Source organism: Macrobrachium nipponense, chromosome 10, assembly GCF_015104395.2.
Source record: "Macrobrachium nipponense isolate FS-2020 chromosome 10, ASM1510439v2, whole genome shotgun sequence".
Classification (NCBI taxonomy): domain Eukaryota; kingdom Metazoa; phylum Arthropoda; class Malacostraca; order Decapoda; family Palaemonidae; genus Macrobrachium; species Macrobrachium nipponense.
Window position 1 is genome coordinate 24,253,549 of NC_087204.1, and position 26,507 is coordinate 24,280,055.

The 26,507-nt window shown below is 39.1% G+C and overlaps 2 long non-coding RNA genes across 3 annotated transcripts in view; one reads left to right on the forward strand and one right to left on the reverse strand.

The window, feature by feature from the left end:
• Positions 1 to 5,883, reverse strand: part of LOC135223489 (uncharacterized) — a 104,631-nt gene extending 98,748 nt beyond the window's left edge. For both annotated transcript variants that reach the window (XR_010316513.1, XR_010316512.1), the window contains exon 1: positions 5,650 to 5,883. This is a non-coding gene — a long non-coding RNA (uncharacterized LOC135223489). The remainder of the gene's footprint in view (positions 1 to 5,649) is intronic.
• Positions 5,884 to 7,347: 1,464 nt separating this feature from the next.
• Positions 7,348 to 13,265, forward strand: LOC135224130 (uncharacterized). The gene is made up of 3 exons (XR_010316634.1): positions 7,348 to 7,567; positions 8,091 to 8,299; positions 10,093 to 13,265. It is a non-coding gene; the product is annotated as an uncharacterized LOC135224130 (long non-coding RNA).
• The last annotated feature ends 13,242 nt before the right edge of the window (positions 13,266 to 26,507 follow it).

Genomic DNA, 26,507 nt, shown 5'->3' on the forward strand with positions numbered 1-26,507 from the left:
CAGTTTTCATTAGCTTTCGTTCATCGAATTTCCCATTTGTTTTTACTGAAAAGACATAATATCGCTAAATTTAATCTAGACGGGGACGCATAGGGCCTCGATGAACTCACGTCACCACATTCTGTCCTGGTCTAACTCCTCAAGATCTCCCCAAATCTCATCTCCTGCTTCCCGCCTCACTGGCCTCAACCACGTTTCTTTTGGCCTACCTCTACCTCTTCTACCAAGGGCAAGCCACCCCGGGTGTATCCCGTACTACTCCCTGCCTTCTGTACACATGGTCTAGCGGCTCTAGCCACTTCCAGCGTGAGAACCTAACATACTCATTGACCGGTTGGATCCCGTTGCTTCTCTACGGCTGCGAGTACACTCGACAAGAAAACTGAAGATACAGTTTTCATTAGCTTTCGTTCATCGAATTTCCCATTTGTTTTTACTGAAAAGACATAATATCGCTAAATTTAATCTAGAATATGAAAATACACTGCAAATTATATCATATTAGTTAAAACTGCAAAACAAAACCGTTCAGATACTTAAAAACACGATATATGTCCGAAGTAATTGGAATTTCTCAGATGGATTCGTTCATAGAGATCTGGTAGATAGAATGTGAATTTCTGATTGTAGTACTATGTATCACGACGACAATATATACTCATTTTCCTTCATGAACGGGGATATTATTGTATCATTGTAAATGGTGAATGCAATTATTTTTAGCTTCTACAAACTCATGTTTGTATTCCAAAGCGTTTAATGTTAGCTGACGTCAATGGCAGCCAATGTTGCTAAGGCTAAGGTAGGTTGAGCAAATCTAGTTGCATCCGCAAGAGCGTTTTCTATGATGTGGAGGAGCACTAGAACTTCGAGCGGGAAAGCGCAAGTCACTGGATACTGGCTTACGTAACGGATTTCACACTGATTACTTTGACGTTGACATGGATCGAATGCTAGTTGCTGTTTACAAAGCTACCGTCATTAAACATAAATCTTTATCAAGGTTAAAGTAGCATGTCAGCTCAAAGATTTTCTGGCTATATGCTCCCATTACAAAGCAGTTCGTAGTAGCCTACAGCCCTACACGACTGCATTTCTTTGCTGGGAGGCTGAAATATCTCCCAACACATCAGCATTATTTGCACGATATAAAACTTTAATTGCCTGTGCAATACATATTGAGTTATTTGTGGTAATAACTATTTTTACTTAACACAGCTTTTTTCGGGAATGATTTGTGGATGAAACCCGATTTTCAAAAGTACAGATTATATCAAGAGAGCAAGAATGACCGCAGCCTGTGTCTAAAATTTTCCACGTCTTTTTACAATCTTTGAATGTTATGGCAACTGTCGAATGAAATCAAGATTAGGGTATGAATTTCTTAGAGAATTGTCTTGACTATTCTGATCCTTCAAATTTTATCTAGCATAGTGCAGCACGATCTTGGCAGTCATATCACCCCGTTTCCCAGGTATCTGTGCACCGACTCACCGCTCTTTCTTCTGCCTTTCCCCGTCACAAGTCCGTCACCAATACTATAATCTCTCTCTCTCTCTCTCTCTTTCCACTTCTAAAACATACTTTAAAAATATATATTACCACTCAATCTCCCAAAGAAAATATAATGAAATTAAGTAGTTACAAATAGGCCTAAGCTTTCACGTAAGCATATTTTGTTCTCTCTCTCTCTCTTTTAAAACACATTTGAACAAATATTATCACTCAATCTTTCGAAGTAAATATAATGAATTAAGTATTTCTACAGATAGGCCTATGCTTGCGCGCTTTCTCTCTCTCTCCACTTTTGAAACATTTGAAAAAAATATTGTCACTTAATCTCTCAAAGTAAATATAAAATTAAGTATCTCTATCGATAGGCGTATGCTTGCGCGCTCTCTCTCTATCGTCATAATATTTCATTCTTTACTGTATTGTTCCTCACGATTTTCACAAGTACTGACCAAATTTTAAAACACTATCTCTCATTGTTTAAGATCCGTCTTCAATTACGCATGAATGTTACGTCAGTTTAGTGTCAAACATTGCTTATAAATAAGGTTTCACAGTAGGTTTTAAAAAAGGATGATCGATGTTCTACCCTGAACTGACGTTACCAAACCAACATTAACGAATAATATAGAGCCTGTTTCTACATTAAAGTATAAATTATTAAAGAACCTCTACAGAATCTTTATGGTGTAAAGTTAATGGAAATCTAGAGAGCAAAATACGCTACGATTTTGAAGCTCCGCCCCCTTTCTAGAGTTGCCAGGTGTGGCATTATTGAACACTATATGTCCGAAGATTTAAAAAAACTGTATCTTAACATTCCCTGCCGAGTGTACATGGGCCGCCACTCAGTGGCTTAAACCACGGTCTAGGTATATACCTAGACCGTGGCTTAAACAAGCCACTGTGGTTTGACTCAGCCACACCACAGAGTCGCCCGTGTGTCTGGGTACATGCCACTGTGTCACGCCACTCGGGCCCCAGTTTCATTATGGCCTCTGTCGTCCTCTGAGCGCCTTATTTTCAAATGCTAAGAATTTATCAAACGTAGTAACTGTCCTGTACCGAGACTTATGCCCATAAATCAAAATCCTCCAAACTATTATTTGTATGTATAGAAAAATTACTAATATACCAGATATTTAGATCTACGTAATTGCAGTAAAATACAATACGTATAATAACGAACTCTCAACTTCTGTTAATGGGCTTTAGAGGACTTTAGATTACTATACGTATTCAATGTGATTTGTCGTTAACAAAGACTGCCACATTAAAACATTTATCTTGACGTTCAGTTTATACGGAGCAAGTTTACTTCGATAAACATAAAAATAGTCAGAATGAGCTACATGTCAAAAGTTATAACAGCCATCGAGTTAACTGCTTCCTCGCACATTATTCAAGATTCTCGTCGCAATGTGAACGAATTAAAAAATAAATAAATAAAACGAGTCGAAGCTCATTGCTCTTACTGAATATTAAAAATTAATCATTAAATGCCAGTGAGTAATGTGAAAAACGTTGCAAAATATTTCTCAGCGTTGTTGCATTAAGGTAAACATTCCAAATACTACATTCACTTTTCGATAAGTAATACGTCACTTATGCTATTTTCGAAATATTGTAGTTTATTTACCTTACTTGAACATGTGTGCAATTCTAATGTACAGTGATGCTTGATTTGTGGTTGTAATAATGTAATTGTGTCCTTAAGCTATTAAAATGAGCTGATTATTTAGGCTTTTTACTCATGAGCCGAATTTGGCCTCAGTTATGCAGGAAGTATCTAGGAGGTAAGTCGCAAACTTGTTCTCTCTCTCTCTCTCTCTCCAAAACCATGGATTTTAAGCAGCCTATCTGATAATTAATCTCGGCCTATATTCAAATATACTATAACGACAAAAATTAATGTCAAATAAACGTACACTCGCACACCTTTTTATTATTATTATTACTATATTAAATCGTGGTTTCTTCTATAGCATTTTAAAACAAAAAACCCTCCTCAAAAGGCTTATTTATATATGTATATGTATGTATATAAAAGTATATGTATGTAGTAGACGTAGTGTATATTCAATTAGGATTTTTAAGCCATTAACGAAAGGGTGTTCATCAGAAAGTATATAAATACACTTTGAATACCCAAGCACTTATTTATATGTAAACCATGGGATTATATATAGAAATGGAGAGAATAAAAAAAAATAACCTTTTTACTTTTTTTAGTTACTTCAGCTAAATCCAAGATACTCATACACTATGGAAGCGGTCGGCAGCCGGAATCACCTGCGTCGTAACAGAAACTGCAAATATAGGACACGCCTGCCTCTGATAGAACTCACAAAATTCCGTTCTACTCCGAATACTGCATTCTTATTAACTTTTTTTCAAAATCTCTCCGTAGGAAGGTAGTGCACCTCACGCAGTTGTACTGTGGGCATTAGCTGAGATTCCTTGCAGCGTCCCTTCTGGTCATTGCTGCAACTTTTTTCATTCATCATACTATAACTCCATTTCCACCCTCTCATAAAACGATGGTTTCATATTCAACTGTGAGGCTTTCCTCCTGTTACACCTTTACAATCTCCTTTACTCCGTTTCCCTTTCAGCGTTGAATGACCTCATAGGTCCCAAGCGCATGGTCTCTAACCTAAATCTTATATTCCAGCTCCAATTATCTCATATGGTCTATATCATAGCCTTCATTACACTGTTATATCATGAAAGTAAGAACAAATCACCTGATAATTGAATAAAGTGGATTAGGCCTATTGTCCACAGGGAACGGAGTTAAGGCTACAGTAGTTTTTTCTTTAAATTACAGTGTATAACTTTACAATAAAAAAAAAAAATTACAGTGGGAGAATATTGTGAACTTACTTTTAACAAAGTTGGCATTACCTGTAGTTCAAAATAACAGGGAAAATGCACAACCAAAACCTTACCTTATCGGACTTCAGTACAGGGCACTAAATCCAAAACAAACTTACAACCCTAAGAGAACAACCTTTGAAACAACAGACTGGGACGTCACAAAAAACCACATGCTCTCTCTCCTCCCGACCACGCTACCTTCCCCCTATACCCTTTCCCATCTTTACCATTACAAACACCCACGGCCCCACCCAATCCCCAAGACCACATTATCAATGTATGCTTATCTTAGGTGAAAAAGGGAAGTTTGGCTTAATCAAGCTTAGCATTCAGAATGCATAGTCTCATGATCGGTGGTATGGATACCTGTTACGAAGAGAGGAACATCATGTTGGAAGACATACGATGGAAATGGAAGTGAGGGGTAGAAGGAAGAAGGGAAGACCAAGAAAGAGATGGCGTGATTGTGTAGGGGAAGATATGTTTTAGAAAGGCATTTTTTTCTGGAGATTTTTCGGCGCTTCTTTTTACGGAATGCATCTCTGCCTTTTCTCTCGTACGGCCATCGTCTATCATTTTGTCGGCGTTGATCGACAGTACGAGTGGGCAACGCTGGTGTTGAGTAAAATCAGCATAGGCCTACGTACACCCGTGCGTTCGCCCCCAGCCACTCAACCTTCTTCTCTCGTACTAAACATAAAAATGGAAATTTCTTCGATGTGCTGATTTGACCTTCAATCAGGTAACAACTTAATGATGGCTAATATGTGTAATGAGAACAAATAGTCCTATACGTACTAAGATGCTTTAGGTTTTAGGACAATGGGAGATCTCTCTCTCTCTCTCTCTCAGCATTTGTTTGTTATTAAACCCAGTATCTTTTCTTTATTCTCTATCAGAGGGAGAGTACTAATACATCTCACAGGTTGAAATGGCTGTCTGTCAACGAATGATAATTTTTGGGTGGCAATTGAGGCCTGGGTGAGAGGAAAAAGAATACAGTGCATGATGTCACCTTATGAACCTTCAATAAACCTTATCTTAATCACAAAAGGAACTTACTGGAGACTGGAGTATCATGGGGCTATTGACCACCAACTTCCTGAAAACTATAGGCCTAGCCTACTATCTGTCTACCAAAATGAACATGGGAAACATTCTGAACACACAAAAATAACTAAGGGAAAGCACATTTTCCAATCCAGAATATGATTAGTATGATTAACATTAATGGTTTATCAATCACGTTAACGTTACCTTGATCAGGGTGAGAACTTGCTGAAGTAGGCTATCATGATGTTAGAGCAAATTCTTTTTGTTTCATTCGCTTTGTATTTTTCCAGCCAAATAACTGGAATATATATAAGGGATTCCAGTATCTTTAAACTAATTTGTCACCGAAATGAACGTAAAAACGCACTCATACACTGTAAAACTTCAATTCGGCCGAAATGATCTAAGGAACAAGAGCTGTACATCCGAACCAAATGAACCATGATTACCAACTAAACTAACGTAGTTTCGTTTGTTTTTATTTAAAACCACGTAACGGCAGATTCCAAAATCCCACTTAACGCGAAATTTATGAAAGATCCAACGAGGTTTCAGCTTTGTCCTTGCACCCTCATTTCTCGAAAAATACAGCCACTTTTATTCTTAATCGAATAAAACACGTTTCGTTTTTCTACGATTTGTTTAAAAGAAGAAATGTTGACAACCAGTGACTTATAGGCCTACCTACTACTAGCATATCAACTAACATCAAGATATTATCTACTTTATACTATGTGACATATATAAGATTAAGGTCATTCTGATTTTAAAACAGAAACCGCCAGTGCACTTACGTGCCCCAGCAATATGCTGACAATATGAGACACGTTAACCAAGAAAGCGTATCCATTGCCAATGGGATTGTTATCTGCTGAGCACAAAATAATGTGCGAATAAAACTAGAAAGCTTTGCCTTTGAAATGTTATTCCATCTTCTCGTGGAGAATTCCTGTGCCCATAGCTGCAATCATAAGCTGCGCAACGTACCACTGTGAGAGTAATAATAAAAAATAATAATCGCTGGACACTGAACACCTATTAAAGTTGTTCTGTGACCGTAAGCAGCGTACCATGATGGCAGCTCACAGAAGAGCGTAGTACGAAAAGTGTAGTACAGATAATATATCCAGTTGTTTTTTTACTCTCTGTATTCGAAAATAAACAAAGTGGGTAACAACAATCGTCGGTAAACTTCTACGTAGGTAAGAGTAAATTTGCTGAGTGTTTTATATAGTAAGATTTTCGTATTATCAGGGGTGATGAGTGCTCCCGATGGAAGGAGCTCATGGTTGGTACGAGTCTACCCTAATTTACTATCATCAAAGACGTTGTCCCATTTACAGATATTATCTACTAACTTTCTTAGTATGTAAACTGATTTCCTTTCCATCAGGGAACTTTCTGTGACTAGCAAGGGATGTGACAAGGAACGAGCATTTTGGGAAATTCTCAGAGATGGCGACCGACATAATGATCAAGCTGTTCATGGTCTCTTGTGTTTTCGCGGCAGATGGTGAGTATAAAGCTTTTCATTTTTTAAAATTCCAATTCCCGGTACCATGATAGTGTCTTTAAGGATATTCTTTGCAGCATTATTTATTTCCTAAATCCTTTTATTATCTCATAATAAAGGATCATTTTCCCGGCATTAAAAAGAAAAAAAAGCGGGTGTTAATTTTTACTAAATTCAAAATATTCAGTTACATATATGTATACCTTTGACTCTTTCATATCAGGAATACTGCACAATAATAATAATAATAATAATAATAATAATAATAATAATAATAATAATAATAATAATAATAATGGATCCTTGTCTCGTTTAAATCGATGAAGATGATGCTTAAAATGCCTGGAGAACAACCGAATCTTTTAAAGCAAGTTATGTCTTCACAATGACCGAATAACCGCTCAAACCTCTCGCCCGCAGAGAACAAGACGATGGTATTTGGACTCAACCTGGAGGTGTCACCCAAAGTGTCTTCGTCGTGGATTCAGAAGGAGATTCGTTTCCCGAATGGCACCAATGAGATAACCATCTGCATGAACATCCTACTGCGGTTCAAACTCTGCAGCAGAGTGGCGTTCTTCACACTCAACAAGAGGATTGCGTTTATAAGTATATTTATCTACTATTTGCCTACTCTCTCTCTCGCTCTTTGTAGCTTTCGCCTTTAGTGTTCGTGGCCCGTCGTTTTATCTTGTTTTTCAAACACACCAAATACAGTGTTGAAAAGTAGCTGAGAAAGGACACAAGCTTACGACCAGTTTTCATTCATTTTGTCATAAAATTAAAATATAATAGCATTTTATTGATTTTACAAACACGCCAAATACAGAGTTGAAAAGTAGCTGAGAGAGGACACTAGCGTATGACCAGTTTTCATTAATTTTGTCTTAATATTCAAATATAATAGCATTTTATTGGATTTGCTCTATTCAGTTCTAATGCTGCTTTCTTCGCTTTTACACAGCGGAGTTAATAAATACCATGACACGCCTTTTATTACGATAAATCTATCACTGATTTTCATAACGAATGTGAAATGGTGTGGAATATGCCATTTCTGATTCGAATATACGCCTTCTATTTGTGTGGAATATGCCATTTCTGATTCAAATACGCCTTCTTTTTCTCACAGTGGAGGAAACGAACACAATTCTCATCCAGAAGTCTCGTTTCTACGTCGGACCCACATCAGTCACGCCCAGAGTCAAAATAATGGTCACGCCCTTCGCCTGGAGCCACGTCTGCGTCATGTTTGGTACTAATCCCTCGGTCTATCGAAATGCACAGCCATTCCCTATTGTGCCAGCGTCAGGAACGGAGGAGCCTTTTATTGATTTCAGTGTGAGAACCTGCTTTTGTCGCTCAGTCTCTTTGAATTGGATATAGAATTTAGGCCTATGAGGTCATTCAGCGCTGAAACGGAAATTGACGGTAAAAGGTTTGAAAGGTGTAACGGGAAGAAAACCTCGAAGCCGTTGCACTATGAATCAGTTGTTAGGAGAGGTTGGAAAGCAAGAAGGAAGAAAGAGAGTATGAAAGGAGGTACGGTAAAAGGAACGAACGAGTTTGCAGCCAGGGGCTGAAGGGACGCCTCAAAGAACCTTAAGTAATGCCTACAATGCGCCGCATGAGGTGCACTGACGGCGCTACCCCCCTACGAAGGTCAGTCTCTTTGAATCTTCGTGGTTCAAGGTGTAGGGGCTGGTTCATTGGTTCAAGGGTAGATTCGAGTACTGACCCATAATTTCTCGAAAACTTAATTTGATTTCGATTACCTTTTAAAAGTAGTACTACATTTCAGTGGGTGTTTCAGTATGGTCACTAAAAACATCTTAGATGCAACTGGCAACTTCTGTAGTAATGCGAGTATCAAAGTGTTGTGAATTGGTCACCATTCAAAATGAGTTTCAGTCTCCAGTTCTGACTTTTTAAATACAATTTTCCATCTGTCCACCAGCCTGTGGTGTTTGCGTATGGTAACACTGCGTCCCAGGCTTTAGATAGTTACGCTATGCGTAAGTTTTAGGTAAATAAAAGGATATCTGAGTGTACATTTGCAACTGAAAAGTGTTTTAATAATTTACTGTATGCGAATTACACCGTTAATATTCGAAATAGGATATTACGTATTATAAATGTTGAGTGTACGCTGAATATAACTATCTAAAGCCCGGGACGCAGTGTTACCATACGCAAACACCACAGGCGGGTGGACAGATGAAAAAAAAAAAAACCGAGTATGAGTATCCTTTCCAAGCTGCAATATTGATTTTGTGATTTGTTTTATAGTACTAAAATGAGTACAAAATCCAAGGTATTGCATTTCATCAGTAATTTAGCTCTCACCTGTCTCTTGATGACCAGATGAAGGTGTGAAGGTGTCCACAGTGATCTCACTCTTCAGATTACCTAATTATTTGTGTTTTTCAGCAGAGCTTTAACCCCGTAGGAGGCTAGTACCGCCCAATGCACCTCACGGGGTGCACTGTTGGCATTACTGAAGGTTCTTTGGAACGTCCATTCGGCCCCTAGCGACAACCTCTTGCATTCCTGTTACAGTACCTCTGTTCATACATAATATCTTTCATCCATCTTGCTATCCACCCTCTCCTAACAATTGTTCCAAAGTGCAACTGCTTTGAGGTTTTCCTCCTGTTACACCTATCAAACCTACCTATTCTCGGTTTACTTTCCAGCGCTGAATGACCTCAAAGGTCCCAGTGTTTGGCTTTTGGCCTAAATTTTGTATTCCATTCCATTTCGGAGAGCTTTGAAAGAGTTACTGTGAAAACCGTACATACTATAATAGATTCACATCAACCGTACATTTGACGTCTAGGCCAGTCCCTTACGATGCTCCTGATTGGCTGTTGATAACCCAATCGCAGGGCTGGAAACTCTCAGTCTCTCGAGAGAGTTCACATGGGCAGAATGTATGTTCCACCTCTCCTGAAAGACGTATACATCAGGAGAGGTGGAACATACATCCTGCCCATGTGAACTCTCGAGAGACTGAGAGTTTCCAGCCCGGTGATTGGCTTATCAACAGCCAATCAGGAGCGTCGTAAGGGAATGGCCTAGACATCAAATGCACGGTTAATGTGAATTTACTCTAACTTACCGCACCTTTCCAGATACCCTACAACGCGTCAGCCAGCGTTCCCGATGGTCTCTACCCAGACAAAACAGTCGGGGGATTCTGCGGTTATGCCACAATCCCTAACGTTTTCGCGAGGCGTCTCACAGCGGAAGAGGTTGGTCGTTGATTACTATAACATTCGCAGTTTTAGAATCTGGCCTACTTATACAAGACTCTTGGACGTTATCATTTTTAGAATCTGACTGATCTAGATTGGACTATCTTGTGTATTTTCGGTTTCAGGATCTGACTGATCTACTTGGGACTCTCTTGTGCATGTCCAGTTTCAGAATCTCACTGATCTAGATAGGATTCTCTTGCTTGTCCGTAAGAGTAAGTCTTTTGTCAGTTGAGAAGTACTTTGTCTACTGAAATCACGAGGACTCACACCGATCAAGAAGCAATATTTTCTTAATCACCTGACCCAAGTTTCAGTGTCTCTAGATAGTTAAGCTGTGTTCAAGAGTGTAGATTTTTTATCGTCATCACTTATAAGACTATTCTCTCCCTTTTCAGCGGTAAGAATAAAGGGCACCTTTCAAAGAATCCGTTTTCTATGCGTTGAAAATACGATATTACATAAATCTTCATGTAGGTTCGAGGGAATATAAAATGGCCAAGTAAGTTACGCCAACGGAATGCCTGAGGTATTTTACTGCAGTTTCTTATGACAGTAGACATAACATTAGGAAAACGAAGTGAAAATTCATCTCGTCTGCTTTTTCAAATCTTTGGGTAGGCGAACGAGGTATTATTTCTGACTGAACAAGTCACTCATTGAAGCACTTCCTCGAGCAGAAGTAGAAAATTCTGGAAAACAGATAATTTAGAAAATTCTGAAAAAAAATTAATGGATTTTTTAAGAGCAGAAAAATGTATCTATACCCTTTTCAATGCCAAAAAAATATCGGATGTCAGTGAAGGTGCATTGACCCATCACTAATTTTTTTTCCGTTTTTTTTTTCTGTAATAATATTGATATCACACTTGACACTTGGTTGTGGTGATTTGTTCCAAAATGTCTTGATGTTTTTTTTTTATTCGGTAAAAACGTTTTACTGAGATGTGATTTTATTTCTCGAAGAAAACTTCATGAAACCTTTATTACGAAACAGGTCAGAAAAATTGCATACAACGAAGAGATTCCCGAGGAAGATCTGTCAGCTGGCGAGTGGAAGGCCTATACCAATCATCACCTCTTCATTACGACTCTCCAGCGTAATGGCTCGCGAATTGATTACACTCCTTTCGCGGGATTGTCTAACAGGTATATATGGAATGAAATGGAATGTCTAACAGGTATATATGAAATGGAATGTCTAACGGGTATATATGGCTTTGTACTTTACCTCTGTTCCCAAATCTTCACTTCAGTCTGATGTCTAACCGCCGCCATCATTATTTCATGGCGTAACTATACGGTTTTGTCCTAATTCTAGTTTTGTATCCTAGCACTTCTCTCCTTAGAAATACTCTGTCCTTTACTTCGCTGTTCAATTACCCCAACTCTCCCTTTTCACAACCACTGACCGGAAGTTCACCAGTGATTGGCTTGACAACCTAAAGTTCATAAGATTCATTCATTCACCAAAGGCAGCTTTCTTGAACATTCAGTCTTCCGCCATCTTAATCCCCTCTCTTGCAGCACCATGGCCTTTGAAATATCGGAGGAAAGAACCGTCAACATCTACTTGCCCTACGACCCGCACAACTATGCCGTGGCTCTTGGGTCTTATGGGTACTACGAGTCCTTGGTGTTATGCCAGATCATGAAGGGCAGCATATACATTATCAGCAGACATGGACATTTGTAGGATCAGTCACTGTATCATACGTGTACAGAACGCGTATTAGTTCCCTTCTTCTTCCATTTATTTTAAAGAAAACGGAGCATCATGCAGTGTATGGGTCAGTGTGGGAAACCATACAGATTTGGTAAAAGAAAACAAAAATCAGCAATTTATATAACTAAATACATATGCAATGGCAGGGGGGACGGGGGGAAATGTGGGACATAAGGCTGAAAGGGGGACATTAGGGCGTCCCCCCAAGACCGCAATTTTTTGGGGATAAAGAGTCAAAAAAGGGGACTGTCCCCCTCAAAGGGGGACGTATGGTCACCCTAGGTATCAGGGGTGTCAAACTCACGGCCCACGTGACAAATTTGCCCTTGGGATGGTCATGAGTGGCCCGCGAGATGACAGGAAGATATATTGCCTCCTGAAATGACGATGTCATGAATATACGTGATATATGAATAAGAGAGAGAAAATTAATAAGTAACCTTTATTTTATTATGGCAATAGTAAGTACAGTAATTATTCATATTGCTATTTATAGTAATACAGCTATTGCAGCTATTATAACGGGAAGATGCTTATATATTTGAAAATCACTAATCAGTTTAACGGACCGAAGCCGCAGCCATTAGTGGTATCCGAACGCAATCATGAGCAGCCAAACGTTATTTCATCACAACTGATGGAGCTCCAGCCATGCTTGGGTCGAGGTCGGGTTTCCAAGCAAAAGTAAAATCCAAAGCACCAAATGCAGTCGGTGTGAACGGCTTCATTCATCGGGAGGCTCTGGCTTCTAAATCGCTTCCTTCTGGGCTTCTCACAATTTTCACTTTGTATTGTCAAGGTCGTGAACTATGTGAAAAACTCTGCCCTCAACACGAGACTGTTCCAGCAACTGTCATGACATGGAATCCGAACATAGTTCCTTGCTCGTTTATACATCCGTCAGGTGGTTGTCTGCAGGGAGATTTTTGTCCCGCTTCTTCTCTCTTCGCCAGAAAAAATGTGACCTGTTGGAGATATTGAAATCAGAACACTTTGAGCTCTGCCTTGCTTATCTTGTGGACATATTTGAAATCTTCAACCAGCTGAACTTGAGACTCCAAGGAAATTTTTCAAACTTGCTCAGCCACTGTGACTCAATACATGCATTTTTGGCCAAATTGGAGCTGTATAAGAGAGTGAGAGTAGGAAAATTTATGTTTCCATCATTGAATGAAGTTCTTGCTGATGGTCAGCTTTCAAGCACCTTGTCCAAGGAAATCATGATCATTTGTCTCAGTTAGATGATGAATTTCGCCGTTACTTTCCTGACTTAAGCCCTCAGCATGCAGGATTAGCAAAAAATCCGTTCTTATGTCAGGATGATGATGTGGTTTACAGACCACCAGAGAGCTTATCCACGCTTCAACAGCCAGAATGTGTCCCAGTCAAACTCCCTTTTCTGCTTCTTGGTGTTCATGATGGGATCATATCCAAAAATTAAGTAATCTGGTAGTTCGGGTTCTTTTGCCTTTGCTCAACCTACCGTGTGGCCCGAAAGTTTTTCTTCATTACTTGCCATACAACAAAATCAAGGAACAAGCAGTCTGTGGAAGATGACTTGAGATGTGCCTTGCCTGCTACTGGAGCCAAGTATTCTGAGCTGGTTTGCTCGAATAACAACCACAAAAGTCCCATTGAGAAATATAAAGTGACATACTTTTTTTTTGCAACCAATGAAAAGTTTCATTCACTGCTGTTTTTGTGATTTTTGTGTGTGTTTTATTCATACATGTGTTTTATTTATACAGGTTTTGTGATTTTTTTATTCACACATGTGCTTGCTGTTTTATTCATACAGGTTTTGTGATTTTTTTATTCATACATGTGCTTGCTGTTTTATTCATACAGGTTTGTGATTTTTTTATTCATACATGTGCTTGCTGTTTTATTCATACAGGTTTGTGATTTTTTTATTCATACATGTGCTTGCAAGCTCAAAAATAGGACAAGTGTTATATAGATAGTTTTTGCGTACAATACCTACAACTATAACAACATTAACATAAAATTTTTCCTATGTATTTTACTTTAATAAAAAAGTGCTGAACGGAATGTTTTCTGATTTCATATAATTATGCCTGCAGTTTAATCAGCATAACAATGCAAGGCATTTTACATGAATATATTAGTTTTTTGCAGAAAAATCTGTTATTAATTTTGCTGGCTTAACCTATTTCGTTGTAGGGGTCCACAGGTGAAAAAGTGACTGGAAAAGGGGGAACGGAACAAAAAAGGTTGGGAACCATTGTTGTACATCATCACTCACAGAAAACTTTTGTAACACTGACGGATAGTTACACTACACCAGTCTATCTATCTACACGGTCAAATTCAGTGTTACCAAACATTATTTGCCAGAGGTAATAATTTTCTTGGTAATTTTCTGTGATACATATAAACTTTCTTAATAGTGTTTAAAAGCCTGGGTTTACTTTAGAGTAAACAATGCCTCTTCAGTAATTTATATACCCTGTACTCAACCTGGTGTCGTTAACGAATTAACACTTATTTCTAACCCCTAAAAAAATGTTAGGCTGTGAGTTATCAGCTAAACTTTTTATATTTTCCCTTCATAAATCATAGTGTCATGTAACGCGTATATATCTAAACTGTAAAGATGGGCTAGTTGCCGGGATGTTCGTAGCCATAATCATGTTTAGGGTAGCAATTAAAAAGCTTTCATCAAGATTATACCTGATATTAACATAAATTTATATAGCACACAGTGCACACTTCCCTTTTATTCTAGATATTTTAGACTATATCCAAATGTTTCCAAGGTAAAGTTGTGACAGTTTTGCTCTGTATTTTGCTCATTTCACTGATGTTACACTGTACTGCTTGTAAAAATATATTCCATCACTTTTACTTATGTATGTACTAGCCTATACTAATGGCAAATTCCATACATTGCTGATTTAGGACCAATAAGAACGCTTTTTGCAGAAAAGAACACAATAATTAACACACAGCCAAACGCTCGTAATATTTCGGGGCAGTCCTGAAATCATCTATAGTTCTACATAGCCTAAGATTGGCCTTACGTTATCCCTCCTCGTCCATGCCTAATATGTATTGCCAAAATCATTATGGAAGTCTTTGAATAGGCCCAACGGTTACCGCTTCTACAGCAAACATGGAAAAAAATTTCGCAGTATACTTCCTGAAGAGAAAAAAAAAAAAAGAAAAAAAAAAAAAAAAAAAAAATAACTTGGCCTTAGTTTGCGAGGCAAGCAGAGGGACTGGTAACTTTTACCAAAATTTTTACTGGTGGTTTGGCAAGTTTTGTTAAATGTGCTAAGGATTAATCATCCGCTCTTAACAAATTTGTGACCCATAATTTTTGCAATTCGACTCTGGCTAGGCAGAATTAGGATTCATTTTAAATTCTGTACAATAAAATCTACAACAATAACTTACCATTCGAGTGTAGTGGCAATACGATAAAACTCAAGCAAAAAGAAATTCCTTATGTTCCTTTGCTCAAGCGGAAATGATAAGGATGAGCTGTCTGGTGATTATTTCGTTACCACCGAACCTAAACGGTGCGCTTCAATTGTTCGTATCTTTTTTATGAAATTTAAATTGTTGTAAACTGGCAACTGAGCCGGTTGGTAGAACTAAGGACATAAAAGTAGAGGGCAACACTGGCTTTTGTTGAAAAGTTTTTTATTTTTTATTTTTTTCTTTTTTTTAATCTTTCTAAAAGATACTTTAAAACCTTGAGTTCGTTAACCCATACCATCGTTAAAAACCAAAACCATTCTTGGTCCTTTTGTTTGTACTGGTGGGTGCCAGCGGGTGAAGAAAAATTGTTTTTTTATTTGTTTTTTCTTTAAGTTTTGGGAGCTTCCTCGGAAGAAGGTTGAGTTCAATTGCACTTTCCTGATTAAATCTAGAATACTGACTTGCGATTTTTTTCCATTGCGAAGCCAGTTTGATATTGAAAAAAAAAAAATTTCCCTAATCCCTCGCACACAAAATTTTAGCTTTCCTTCCACAGCTTGTAGGATTACTAATCATAAGCAAAAATTGGTGCTACTTGAGGGACATTTGACGCCCGATGGGCTAGTACTAAACACACCGAAACATGCAGGTAGATCGCCTACTAAAATAGCACCCAAAAATCTTTAAGAAATCAGTGGAGTCTTAGAACATTAGAACTAGCAAAGCAAAGTCTGCATTATCCGCAAAGACAGGCCTGCAGTTCTCCGTGATAAACTGAAGTCGGGTTGTAGCAATAAACCCGACCATCTCTCTTTGAAGCAGACCGAATCGGCGCCAAAACGTGCTGGGCTTATCACGGATAATCCGTGTATGATGTGTAACCACCTGCATGAGTGACGTGGCAGAGGAATTGCTAAGCGAAAATTAGGTTTTCGTCTCTCAAGTTATGGCGTCTCATCTGGTGCTCGCGTCTGCTTCGGCTGCAATTCCTGTCTGGAATACTGGGACTAAGTCCAGAAGAGAGCAGAGGAGAGAGGGACGAGAGAGAGAGACGAGGAGAGGAGAAGAGAGAGAGAGAAAGAATCATTTACCTATCCGTTATCTCTATGTAAACGCATGTATAGGAATTTATATATGTGTATGTGTAAAAATTTCCTTACTGCGTTTCTTTTTTTCCACTGGAAGGGGTAGCACCACTGGGTGGTAGTCTTTCGAGGTGTTGGCCTTATGCTCTTTCTTTGACCTCCAGCTGGCATGGGTACCCATCCTCCGGTGGGGTGCGGGTGGTACATGAGGACCCAATGCCCTACCGCTGAACTATTCCACCAATTTATATGCATACAGAGAAACAGAAGAAAACAAATGCACACTGATGTCAATGTAAATATATATATATATATATATATATATATATATATATATATAATATGAAATACGAATGACAGTGTTTTAAAAAACTGATTCTCTCCAACAGCATCCAGAGGTATTAATATTCGTCACCCATTCGGGAATCATGCACGAATTCCTCCTCCAGACATTCATAATTTTACTCCAGGGGAGGATGTGGAATTCATGCCTCGCATGGCAGAGAGAGAGAGAGAGAGAGAGATAATGCCATTTCATTTGAGAGATTATTTTATTTCTTTGTAAATGGAATTGGAGAGGGGAAACCACACGTTAAGGTGTTTTGTGCAAGACGAAATGATGCTGCAATTTGTTGAGTGTGTGTGTGGTCCCAAAGTGATAATAATCCGCATTTTCAGGGAATTGATCATTACTTTCATGAGCAGAGTATATATATATATATATATATATATATATATATATATATATATATATATATATATATACGCTCTGATTTAAAGCTTTAAACCAGAGTGTTTTACTGGGCCTTTTATACTTGAGACGTATCCTGTTTTAACAGAATTTATTTACATATATACATGCACACACACACACACTATATATAATATATATATATATATATATATATATATATTTATATCTATATACATATATATATACTTCTAGGGCACAATTTTTCACGGATACAACATTCATTGAATAGAATGGCCTTTTCACTGTTTACCAGCTTTTTTGAAATTGATTCATATTTTCTAATTATTTTCTTCACTTCATTGTTCAGGTTACTAATGGACACATAAGGGGTTCTTCCATTTACTCCAGTATTTTTACAAAAACGCGACAGCTGTTTCGTCAACCTATACGTATTGACGTTATCAAGCGTACTGATACAAATATGTTGTTTGTTGTTTTTGATTTAGCTGACCTTGTGTCAGCACGGGCTCTTGCTCACAGAGCAGCCCGTAACATACAAATATGAGCCTACATGCGTTTTGTGACGTCATGAGGACGGAAAGGTAGTACAATTGCCAGATACCTAGTTTTAAATATTTACAAAAGACTATAGTGAAACATAAAATAAGACAAATAAATAAATATGTTAACAGAAATTATATCAAAAGTTGAAAGTAAGTTATTATATACAAATTTTACATAAATATATATTAATTACATATATGTTTAATTAACAAAATGTCAGTGTGCGCTCCTGTCCGCGTGTGGTAGTGGTCTTGTTCCACGCGGCTGAAGGGCTGCCCTCCTACACGAGGGCAAAGATCGGTCTGCCTCGCGTTGGATGTTAAGGTTTGGGCGTTGCGTGGCGATGCTGACGGCTTCTGATATCAATAAACGATTGTAGTTGCCTTCCTTGTGGATTATTTTGGTGTTTGTGAGAAGTTCTTGCAAGGATGGTTTTTCATTGTGGGTATCCACAAGTGCTGGTGAATAGCACCTTGGTTTCTGTGGGCCTGCATGCGACGTTTGAGTGTAGTTGTTGTGTGTCCGATATAGCATTTTTGGGGGGACTGACATTGCTCGTCAGCACAGACAAACTTGTAAACTATATCAGATTCAACCTCTTTCTCCGTCGATGGAGCCGTACTATTTTTCATTACCAGTGAGGCCGTAAGATTTGGCTTGCAGTAAATTCTTGCTGTTATTTTGTTATATGGTGCTAGGGGGGTGGTTCCTCTTCGCAGTATACCAAGGAGGGCTTTCCTTTCTCTCGTGTGTTTTTGTTTAGATAAATGATGGTAATCACTAGTTTCTTTGTCTTGTCTTGTGTGTTGTTCCCTCGGGGTCGGGTTTTGGAAAGCCTCTAATCTCTTTTTGACAACTTGCTGGATCATGTCATCTGGGTAGCCGTTATTTGTGAGCAGCTGTTGAACTCTGTTAATTTTCTTCGTTCGTCGTCGCTTTCCACGTCGAACAGTGTGTTAAGGCACGTTTTTTAATGTATGCATTTACCACAGACCGTTTTATATGCATCAGGGCATTCTCCTCTAGCATTTAAGCATCTCCCAGCATCTGTCTTTTAGTGTATACGGTGGTATTGTATTTGTTGTTTTTCTGGGTCACAAGTACGTTCCAAGAAGGGGAGCATTTTCTCATTACTTTTTTCTACCGTAAAATTCAATGTAGAATTTGCTCGGAGTTTCTTCACGTAATTCATCTATGTCATTTTCGCCCTTTGTTGTGATAAAGATATCATCAGATATATCTCCCATAGATTCTGGGTTTTGGGGTGTTCTTCAAAGTGACCTCTTCTGTGTGTGCCATGTATGCGTTTGCAAAAAGAACCCCAAGGGGGGAACCCATTGCTACGCCGTCCTTTTGCCGATATATTTCGCCCCTATGTGAGAGGAATGGGGCTTCCTTTGTACATGGTGTGGTGTCTTGCAGTAGATCGATGAATTCCGTCGATGATTTTAGCGAGAACGTTGAAGGAATGTACGGCGTTATAATTTCGTTCAATTTCTTAGCCACTTTATACATGGGGGATGTCATTTGGGATATAATGGGCCGTAATGGGTTTCCCTGTTTGTGGATCTTGACTGTGCCGTAGCAGTGGGTTCCCCCCTTGGGGTTCTTTTTGCAAACGCATACATGGCACACACAGAAGAGGTCACTTTTGAAGAACACCCAAAAACCAGAATCTATGGGAGATATATTGATGATATCTTTATCACAACAAAGGGCGAAAATGACATAGATGAATTAGGTTAATAAACTCCGAGCAAATTCTACATTGAATTTTACGGTAGAAAAAAGTAATGAGAAAATGCTCCCCTTCTTGGACGTACTTGTGACCCAGAAAAACAACAAATACAATACCACCGTATACACTAAAAAGACAGATGCTGGGAGATGCTTAAATGCTAGAGGAGAATGCCCTGATGCATATAAACGGTCTGTGGTAAATGCATACATAAAACGTGCCTTAACACACTGTTCGACGTGGAAAGCGACGAACGAAGAAATTAACAGAGTTCAACAGCTGCTCACAAATAACGGCTACCCAGATGACATGATCCAGCAAGTTGTCAAAAAGAGATTAGAGGCTTTCCAAAACCCGACCCCGAGGGACAACACACAAGACAAAGACAAAGAAATAGTGATATACCATCAGATATCATACAACAAACACCACGAAGACGAAAGGAAAGCCCTCCTTGGTATACTGCGAAGAGGAACCACCCCCCTAGCACCATATAACAAAATAACAGCAAGAATTTACTGCAAGCCAAATCTTACGGCCTCACTGGTAATGAAAAATAGTACGGCTCCATCGACGGAGAAAGAGGTTGAATCTGATATAGTTTACAAGTTTGTCTGTGCTGACGAGCAATGTCAGTCCCCCCAAAAATGCTATATCGGACACACAACAACTACACTCAAACGTCGCATGCAGGCCCACAGAAACCAAGGTGCTATTCACCAGCACTTTGTGGATACCCACAATAAAAAACCATCCTTGCAAGAACTTCTCACAAACACCAAAATAATCCACAAGGAAGGCAACTACAATCGTTTATTGATATCAGAAGCCGTCAGCATCGCCACGCAACGCCCAAACCTTAACATCCAACGCGAGGCAGACCGATCTTTGCCCTCGTGTAGGAGGGCAGCCCTTCAGCCGCGTGGAACAAGACCACTACCACACGCGGACAGGAGCGCACACTGACATTTTGTTAATTAAACATATATGTAATTAATATATATTTATGTAAAATTTGTATATAATAACTTACTTTCAACTTTTGATATAATTTCTGTTAACATATTTATTTATTTGTCTTATTTTATGTTTCACTATAGTCTTTTGTAAATATTTAAAACTAGGTATCTGGCAATTGTACTACCTTTCCGTCCTCATGACGTCACAAAACGCATGTAGGCTCATATTTGTACCACTCCGTCTTGCGTAACACTTTTGTGGTTATTTATAGACTTTTGAGAACGTATTTTTTGAGCTCTCTCTCATGGCAGAGAAGCGTCCATCGTCTCCCGACCCCTCGCTGGTGGACCTGCCCTCTCCTGACGAGCAGGGCTTCCAGATGGTACAGAAGAAGCGAAAGAAAGCTTTGAAGACCATCATCAACGTCCCTGGGCCTTCGACACCATCTCAAACTTCGACCCCTGCAAACTCCTCCTCCACACTGCCCAAGTTCAAGGCAATAGCATCGCAAGGCCAATCGTCATATGCAGCCGTTTTAGCATTGGAGAATAAACATCCCGAAGCAAAACTACATGCCAGACCTAATCTGAAAGGGGAATTTATAATTTCCCCTAAAGACCAGCATTCAGCCGACCTCCTCAGCAATGACCCCTCCTGCCTTCTGCTAGATCCTGCAGATAAAATCACAAAAGGGATGATTTGTAAAGTCCCGAAATACATTCCTATCGAAAGAATTCTCCAGCTACCAAATATCCTGAGTGCAACAAGATGCACAGTAAAGAAGGACGCAGCTACGACTGAGGAAACCCTGAAGGTGGAGGCAACATTTAAGGGTAATATCCCTCCCTTCATCGATCTCGGAATCCTCGGCACCTACCACACAGAAGCCTTTGTTCCTGAGCCACTACGATGTTTCAAGTGCCAGAAGTACGGACACCACAGGAGAGAATGTACTTCCCACCACGTCTGCGGAATATGCAGCATGAAACATGAAACTGACGTTTGCCTCCAGAAATTCAAATCAAAGGGCCACACTGTTGCCCGATGCCCCAACTGTCACCAGTCGCACCATGCATGGTTCAGAGGATGCCCTGTCAGACTGGAGAAGATCTGGAGGATAAAGGGCATAACTCCACCACCTGCAAGGATCAAGACCGCCAGCCGCCCCCCAAGACGACCTCCAAGCCCAAACCAAGGATTGATCCCAAGGACAACCTACCTCCTCCACCACAAACTCCTCATCCTTTTAACCAAAAACCACGTCATTATATCCCAAACCCCTCTCCATCCTTTCCCTTCCCTCCAACCTCCAATTCCCAAACCCCTTCCAACCCCCCCGACCCCTAAGGTTATTCCCTCAACCCCTCAGTTTATTCCCCCAACCCCTCAGGTTACTCCTCCAGCCTTTGCATCGCCGAAGACGCCGACTCCTGCTCGTGTCGAAGCAGGAACTCAGACAGAACAAGCACCAGTTGAAGATATGCAGTTCGAGACAACTACTGAAGCTCCCGTTTTGTATGCCGAGGCTGGAACGCAAACAGAGGACTTCACACCTAAGAAAGAACTCAAATCTGTCTCCTCTGGGAGTGAATTCCGCTTCGTAGGAGAACAAGGGATAAACAAGCTCCTGATGACCTATGACGAATTCAATGCCTTCGTTCATCGAGCCCTATCTGACAAACATTACACTTTCAACGAACGACTGTTTACAGAGATCTTCCAGGAAGCCCTCAACTTTGAGATCTCCCTCCCAGATGACTTCCTCCAATCCGAATTTCGATTCAGAACCCCTCAAAGACAAATACCAATTTTGCAATAGAACGATCATCAACTGTTCTCTGAGCTCGTCCACGTTCTGTTTAGTACCATAGAGATCAGTTCCAGATGACCTCCTTCGAGAAAAGTGCTGTTTATAGCATTAACTGCTTTTTCTTTTACTAAACAATCCTCCTTTCCCCTCCGCTTTTCGGCCGCCTCACGTCTAACGACCGAATATTTCAACTGTCACTCTAACTACCGCTTAAGCTGTTGTTTACTTTTGTTTTGCTTTCTCTAAAACTTATAATATTTCGTTTTTCTCTCGTCGAATCTCTATTGCTATCGATCGGCGATTTCCTTTTTCTCTTTCCATTAACGTAAAGTGAAATATGGTAATTGAACCCCATAGAGTTTTGTGCTTTTTTTTTTCCGTTTTTCTACGACTATAAATTTTTCGATTTCCTTACTGGCTATCTCTGACTCGCCAGGACTCGCTACTATCGATCTTTATCTCCTACTAATGGGTACCTTAGGGTTAGGGTTTAAAGGGGTTTGTAACCTTGCCTGTTCACTTTTCCTTTCCTTTTTCAAATCATACCATTTCACCTGCATAACCCATAGAATCATAAATAAAGGCTCACCTCATATCCTTAAAAATCACCTTTCCACATCCAAAATTCAAATGACCTACGGGCTGCTCTATGAGCAAGAGCTCGTGCTGGCATAAAGCCAGCTTAATCTTAAACAACAACAACATATTTGTATCAGTACGCTTGATAACGTCAATACGTATAGGTTGACGAAACAGCTGTCGCGTTTTTGTAAAAATACTGGAGTAAATGGAAGAACCCCATTATGTGTCCATTAGTAACCTGAACAATGAAGTGAAGAATATATATATATATATATATATATATATATATATATATATATATATATATATATATATTCTTATAATGTAAGTTTTGTAATGCAATTATAATTTTGGTAATATGATTAATTCACCTCAGAACCTGTGTATCATGTTATGAAATGTATGTTTTTGTGTTCAGATTCTCACATATAAAGATAACACATATTAAGTAGTGCAACTTTTCATTTTGAAACATACATAAGACAGAGAGAGAGAGTAAGCGCTTATATGTAAGCCTCTGGAGAGGGTTGTTTTTCACATCTTGAGAATACCTTTGCTAAGCTGATTTTTTTATCATCCTAAAAGCAGCTCCTATAACTAAACAAGGGGCCCTTGTTCCTAGAAATATGCGAACATAGCAAAAGAGGCCCCATACTCGATATCCCTATAGAGATGACGTAATATGTTTTCGTCTTGCTAACTGCCCCATATGCCGATACGCATATGGAGATAGAGAACTATTAATTTGGTTTCGAGACCTAGCCGCTGGCGTGAGGGATAGTATCGCTCTCTCTCTCTCTCTCAAAGCCCTCGCTCTCGCGTGAACTGTTTCATTTCCGTAACATAATTCACGCTTATATATAAGGTGGTCACTCATTTTTATATAATTCTTAGTAATATATGTGTTGTTTGGAATCTGAACATGTTTGAGAGAAAAGTTGCAGTTGCGTATACAGGTATTTTTCAAATGTTTTGAAGTGCACTTCGAGGTTTTATTTTATGTGTGGATAAAATTATAATTTTTATGCAAATTTTCTTTTGCTTTGTTCTTTTGACATGTCCATTTCATATGCTTAATGTTTGTACTGTCAATGCTTTATATGTTTTCATGTTATGCATTATGTTTTTGCATTGTCTTTATTTTGTTTAATTAGTTTGAATTATTTTGATTGTGTAAATTTTGAATCTTACACTTGTGAATTATTTTGTATTTAATTAAATTTCATTTCAAATTTGATTATTGCTTTGTAATTCAATTTAGTTAATTTTCTTGATAAACTTTGATTTAATTTTGCTTAATGATTAATTAAGTGAAGAGCAACAAAGGTTGAGAGTTCAAATGGACGATGAACAAGACCTAGAGAAGAAACAACAACTAAAAAGACGAAGAAATAGAAAGCTGAGAGAACTAAGTGATAGGATGAAGCATGACCAAAACATGTTTTGGAAAGAAAGAGCTACCGAAGTTGAAGAAGCTATGGAAATTGGCGAGAGCAGGCTATGTTTGCAGCTGTGAGATTCTTGAGGAACGCAAGCCAGAAAAGTTTGGAGGGAGTGATGGCATGTTGGATGAAGATGGGACTTGGTCACAGACGAAATGGAGAAAAGGAATGTTTGCAAGGTATTTTGAAAGACTCCTAAATGTTGATACTACCGGTAGGGATGAGTGGCATTGCAGATTTAAACGAGGCCCTGGAGGTACACGAAGAAGACATTAGTGCAGAAGAGGTGAAAGAGGCCTTAAAATCTGTAAAAAATGGAAAAACTGCTGGCGTATGCGGGATAACTGCAGAGATGCTAAAAGCAGGAGGACGAAGGATGATAGAGGCATTAAGAGTTGTTTTTAGCATAGTTTGGAGAACAGAGGTGGTACCAAGTGATTGGAAAAAGGCAATTATGATACCAATATATAAAAATAAGGGAAGCAAAAGGGAGTGTGGTAACTATCGGGGCATAAGTTTACTGTCAGTCCCAGGGAAGATATTCATGAGAGTAATACTTAACAGAATAAGACCTATAGTAGAAGAGAAACTTAGAGAACAGCAGTGTGGTTTTAGAAGTGGAAGGTCAACAGTGGATCAAATTTTCACCTTAAGACAGATAATTGAGAAAGAGATGGGAGTATGCAAAGCAAATATTCTGTGCTTTTATAGACTTGGAGAAAGCGTATGATTCAGTATGGGAGAGATGGAATGTGGAGAGTGGCAGAACACTATGGTATACCACTGAAAGTGATAAGGATACTAAAGAACTGGTACCAAGGAGTGTGCAGCTGTGTACAGCTGGATGGACAGCAAAGTGAATGGTTCCCAGTTGGAAGTGGGCTAAGACAGGGATGTGTTATGTCACCCACCTTGTTTAATGTATATATGACCATATAATGAGAAGAGTGATGGAGAATGAAAACAGAGGGGCTAGTATTGGTGGAGAAGTTTTTATGGATTTGGACTTTGCTGATGATGTTGCGTTGGTTGCTGATACGTGGCTGGTGCTGGTAGGTATGGTAATGAGGATGGAGACAGAGACACAGAATTTTGGTTTTGGCTTGAACATCAGCACAAAGAAGAGCGAGATCATGGTTGTGAGTAAGGATGATGATTGGGTGCACATGGAGGATATGACAATCAGAGGACAGGAACTCAAGCAGGTTGAGAAGTTTGTTTACTTGGGAAGTGTGGTAACAGCAGACGGGAGGCAAATTGAAGATATACAAAGAAGAAACTAGGAGCAGCAAGAGCTTTTGAGGTTCTGAGAAAAAATCGTTTGGTCGAGGCATGAAATCAGCTTGAGAACTAAGATGAGAATATTCAATGCAGTAGTACTACCAGTCCTGATGTATGGCTCGTCCACCTGGGCACTGACCAGAACAGAGGAGAAAAGGTTGGATGCTTTGAGATGAAGCTGCTGAGAAGAATACTTGGCATTAAATGGGATGATTATGTTAGAAATGAAGACATCAGGGTGAGATTGAGGCAAAGGCCAGTCAGTACCAGGTTGAAGAGGGGAAGGCTGCTGAAATGGTTTGGACATGATGAGAGGATGGAAGAGAATAGAGACCCAGGAGAGCACTGAGAGCAGTACAAATAGGAAGAAGACCGCTGGGTAGACCAAGAACGAGGTGGATAGACATAATTGTCAGGGATCTGAGGATGAAATCCAAAAAAAAACTTAGAGGAAGCGAGGGAAATGGCTCGGGATAGAGACAGATGGAGAGAAACTGTATCAGCCTTATGCCACTGGCCAGTGGCGGGAAGATAAATCTAATCTAAAATCTAATGATTAATTCAAGAATTAATTAAACTTTTATTTTCAAGTAATAAACCTTTCCCTGAGACTATGAATTCACTTATAAATTTTGAATTTAGAAATAAATTTTTGTATTTAAAACTTTATATGAGTATTTTATTGCAACACCAGTATTCATATTTTATTTTAGTTTAGGTAGTAGAAAATATAGAGTGATAATTGTGCCGTTTCCCACAAATAAGCCAGAATCAGGGAAATACTTAAACTTGAAATTGTAGAAGGAGTGATGCCCTTTAATTAAGATTACCTCACATCTATTTTAATGAACTTAGACTGATTGTTTTCTTGACTGTTCAGTTCTATAAGGGATCACTATTACCTTTTAGAGTATCAGTCGTTTAGTATTTGTGATGAAGGGTCAGGTGTCTGGAGGGTCAGGT